This window comes from Rhipicephalus sanguineus, chromosome 9 (assembly GCF_013339695.2).
Source record: "Rhipicephalus sanguineus isolate Rsan-2018 chromosome 9, BIME_Rsan_1.4, whole genome shotgun sequence".
In the NCBI taxonomy this organism is placed as follows: domain Eukaryota; kingdom Metazoa; phylum Arthropoda; class Arachnida; order Ixodida; family Ixodidae; genus Rhipicephalus; species Rhipicephalus sanguineus.
The window spans coordinates 80,282,891-80,287,472 of NC_051184.2; the positions used below are offsets into that span (position 1 = coordinate 80,282,891).

At 48.0% G+C, this 4,582-nt stretch overlaps 1 long non-coding RNA gene across 1 annotated transcript; it reads right to left on the reverse strand.

The window, feature by feature from the left end:
- Positions 1-525: 525 nt before the first annotated feature.
- On the reverse strand, positions 526-3,477 carry LOC125759754 (uncharacterized). Its single transcript, XR_007417390.1, has 3 exons — positions 3,455-3,477; positions 2,225-2,363; positions 526-566 (listed from the first exon to the last, which is right to left on the reverse strand). It is a non-coding gene; the product is annotated as an uncharacterized LOC125759754 (long non-coding RNA).
- Between the last annotated feature and the right edge of the window lie 1,105 nt (positions 3,478-4,582).

Below are 4,582 nucleotides of genomic sequence, written 5' to 3' on the forward strand. Positions count from 1 at the left end.
AGCACCCAAATATGTGAATATTAATGTAGTCATCAGCAGTAGGAGGTTTCTGTGCCCAACTCAGTACCCGAGGTCCAGGAACGGATTCTGGCTTGGGCCACGAGGGTAGCAGAGACCTACCACAGTTAGGCTTCTCCGCCTTACCCCCTTCTCTCCTGAGATAAAGCGTTTCTTCTCCTACTCCAATCCGATAATCATGCCGATAACTCCGATAATTATGCCGCGTTATACACATAGTTGCGCTACAACTTTCTTGTCATATAGACTGCCCGCCATGTCGTGCCTATACCTGAAGAAGTCGTTGCAGGGGTCCGTGCCCGGGTCGACCGAGAGGGCCATCTCGCGGGCGTAATGAAAGCAGCGAGGCTCTCGGCATGGAGGTAGATCGTCGCGCAGGATCATGGGAAGAGCCACCGTGAGTGTGGTGGCCGCCAGTGTGAGGGTGGTGCAGAAGCACGGAAACTCGGCGAGCCCCCTGAGCATCTCCTGGGGTGGCTGCCGCTCCGTCGTGCTCTTTTCGTAGCCAGAGCCCCCCGCTGACCTTGCGACGACTGTGGGGACGGAACCTGCGCACACCACGTGCAACGACACAGGCCTTTAGCAAGGCGATTCAAAACGTATCCCTAATGTACGCGAGTTTTAGTGGCACGACCAACCGCGAATGCTGCCGCCATCAGTACCAGGAGCAGGCCCGCAGCCAGGAATTTTTTTCGATGGGGGGGGGGGGGGGGGAGGGCACTTGCTGAAAATCTTGACTGTTTGAGAAAAACACCCATTTTCATCATTTATTTTTGGTAAAGACACCTACTTCACCAAAATTTCCGGGGGGGGGGGGGCTAGGGCCCTCCCCCTGGCTTCGGGCCTGACCAGGAGGCAGAGACGAGAAGCGATGACTCTTGATTGGTTGGGGCCGGTCGCCGCGCGCTAGACGCTTCCGGCAGCTCCAGCAGCAGGCTAAAATGCCTCATCGCGGCGGGTTGGCGGCGCGTGCGCGAATTTCGGACGCCGTCTAGCGAAGGTCGCCGCTTGGACGCCTGAAATTTGCTTCATAAGTGCCAGACTCAACTGATGACGTGATAGGATATGCCACTTTTTTCTCCTAGGTGTGCGGTTCTAATTGCATGACACGTGTACTACATAGTATACATCGAATATATCAGCAAGATGCCCAAGTTTAATGGCCTGGTAGCTTCTTGGAATAATACGACATTCAAAGAAGCTTCGCTGGATTCTAAAACTTTATTTTGGCAGCACTAATAAAGACGCAACTCTCCATCGGGGCAAGGTAGTAGCTTACAGTGCATTTAACTCCTTTGAAACGGCAGTTTTGTGTATACTGTACACTCTAAGAAAAAAAGAGCCCTTTGACTCCTTTCGAGTAGTCCTGACTTGCCACATACATGACTCTCTTTACAGAGACACTTTAACTCTCTTGTGGGTCCTACGACTCTCAGAAGAGAGTATAGTGACTCCCAAATAGAGTTGACGTCCCTCTTTAATGAGAGTCATATACGTGGCAAGTCAAGACTAATTCAAAGGAGTCAGAGGGCTCTCTTTTTTTTTCCTTAGAGTGTAGAGCAGTTCATTGTACTGCTGCCATAGGCGCGCAGGGGGGAAGCAGAGGCCACCCTCCGGTCATCTGAGAGGGGCGCCAAGCCTTCCCAGTCCCTTTTTCTCTGGCGGACCTGTCCCGTCACTGTTTAGTGCGCACACTTATGGCAGTGCACGTTTATAACGATAATGGTGGCAGAGTACCACTGATGTTGCATTCCAAGAACAGTTTGCTTCCCACCATTACCATCACATGGCCAGGGACCAAAGGCAGGTCGTTTTGAGAAGCACGTGATCACTTTGTTTTCATTTTTGCATGTGTTGCTTCTCTTTTGAGCTCGAGATATGGGGGGGAGCTGCGGTGAGACTTCGTCCCCCCCCCCCCCTAAATGGAAAACCCTGCATACGCCTCTTTGAAAGCTTTCATGGTGTGAAACGAGTAAACCTAGGCCTAACAAACACAAGTACTTTCGCAATTGATTTAGTTCGAGTGGTAGTGATGGATTTTCGGCCCTTATGCTCAGATCTCAGTATGGGGTACCTCTTGCGGCCATATTCGTGAGTAATTGCGTGCGCTTATTGAACGATTTGCTTTGAAACACCGCTCTCTTGTTTCTTTGCACAAATACATACACGAAAGAAATTGACGTAAAGGACGTCGGTCGATTCATACCTTCCTCGTCAGCCTCTCCCATGACTGCTTTGTTGCTTCTCTAGAAAGAAGACGGTTCTTCAAGCGAGCATCCGGGTCTGCTGACGCCGCTCTCTCGGCGTCAGGTCGAATGAGACACCAATTGTTGGCGCTGGATCTACTGGATGTAAAGAGCAAAAAGTCCTCGTTCAACAGGCAGATAAGTGGAACGGTTTTGTGGATGGAACGGTTTTGTGGATTTCTACGCTGTTGCGTAGTCATGTAAAAACAAGGGCGCTCGCAAAAATAATAATAAATAGTAATAATCACCATAAATGAAAATAACGCGAGCAGCATCCAGAGGAAAACGTTACGTTACGACGAATCACCACTAACATTTTTCTACAGCAGGACAAATGGGTCTCGTGAATCTAAGAGGACAAAAAGAGAGACTGAGAAACAGGTAGGGCAGGCGTGAGAAAACGGTAGGTCACCTTGCCGGAAAAGAAAGGCCGGTCAAGCCCTTCTCCCATGTCTATGCCATATGATGACGTCCCCATGTCTATGCCATAGTGGCGTCACATGACATCGTGATCACGGCACACGGTTATGTCATCGCATGACGTCGTTAGTGAACGTAGGTCACGTGAAACGTTTTATCACTTCGTTCGCCTGCCGTGTGTCGCTCAAGGAGTCTCTCAACGAGACAATTAAGGCTTTCGTGTTACTACAAACATTTCTGAAATTATTGTACATAAGACTTGTGAAAAAGGGTATGAAAGGCACCGGGCACGAAAGCTGCCAAAAGGTCTCCAATCCACATTACTACGACGTTGGCGTTCTTTTATCAATTAAGACACGCGGCATAATGATCCCATCGGCCGGCTTTCTTGGCTATTGGCTAACAGCGCACCTCCAGGGACCAAAAATCGGTGCCCTGATCGTTTCGCCTCATAGACTTATGAAGTTATTACACACCTGATATGTTCACGACGCAATAAGAATTTTTTAACTTTCTCAAAACACATCTGTAATCACCGCAAGAAGATATCGGAGTTCACGCAAACTCCTCAACTGCGTGCAGGGCATGCTTAATCTAACTGTCGTGGCGCTTAACTTAATGGTCCTTTTCAAGTTTACTTGGATGTTTGGAGGTGGCGTTTCTCATCGTGCCAACGTATAATTAAATCCAAACCTCGATGCAAAAGGAACGGTAGCCTAGTTACAATCCTCGAGAAACGTCAAATACTGGGATCGCGTAGCGCGCCTTACCTTCTTTTTGTAAGAAAATCCGATATGATGATGATGATGATGATGTCCTCGACTTGATGGCGCTCACCCACAAAGGGGGATGGGCCAAGAACCGGGCGGCAGGATGCTTAAGGTAATCACCAATTATACTAAACAAATCTTTAATTTAGGTTAACAAAATGTAATTGTTGAAGGAGCAAGCGGACAGACTATCGTTTCGCTAGTTTCTAAGATAAATAATAACAGATTTCGAATCAAGATTATGGACAGAGATAAATAGACTAACACGGTAATCTTTTTGTTTCAGTGATGTAATCGAACACAGCAGAGCAGACATCCCTGTGGCTATACCCTAACAAAGTGCCGCCAAATGATAAAATTTCTGGAACATCCATTGCTCATTCCCCCTGCAGAACAACGCCTGCTTCTTCTTCCTCTTCTGCTTCTGCTCAGTAATGGTGGCTCATACCCAATGCGGGGAATTTTTCTAGTTGTTGCTGTAACTTAGTAAAGCTGTCTCATACCCACGATGGAGATTAGCCACACAGTAGCTTGCAAACAAAATGCGTGAACAAAGAAATAACCGTTTAACGAGTCGGATAAGTTGCAACCATAGCTTTCATTCTTCTTCAAGAGCTTAGCACGAAAATACGTGACCGCTCTAGTGAGCGCCGAATAAGAATTCGTTGATGACGATGATTTTAGACAATGAACCATGACCGAGTAATGTTTTTATTGAGATACAGACTTGCGTTAAACGGGACCTGCGACATCTCATCAATTAATCATGGAATGATTGTGCTGCTGGATTTTATTGTTCAAGAATTTCCGGCCTCAAAACTATTTTGAGTTCGTCCTCTTCAAGCGAAGTTAGAGGTAGTTATCACAGGTTCAAAGTGGTTTTTTCTCATCATTCGTCCAGACAAACGCTCTGCAAGCTACACAGAAAAAAGGGGGGGGGGGGGAGGGGATAGCAAGGGGGGCAAGAAGTTACGTCAGCGCGCACCATGGCCTTGTGCATTTTACCTTGTTTTGAATGGGGTAGCCGCCGCTGGCGGTTCAGACGAGCGCGGCGTCGCCACGTAGCGACAACTCGTAGAAGCCACTGTGCTAAGCGGAAAAAGAATATCCAGAAGGGGGCGCTGCAAG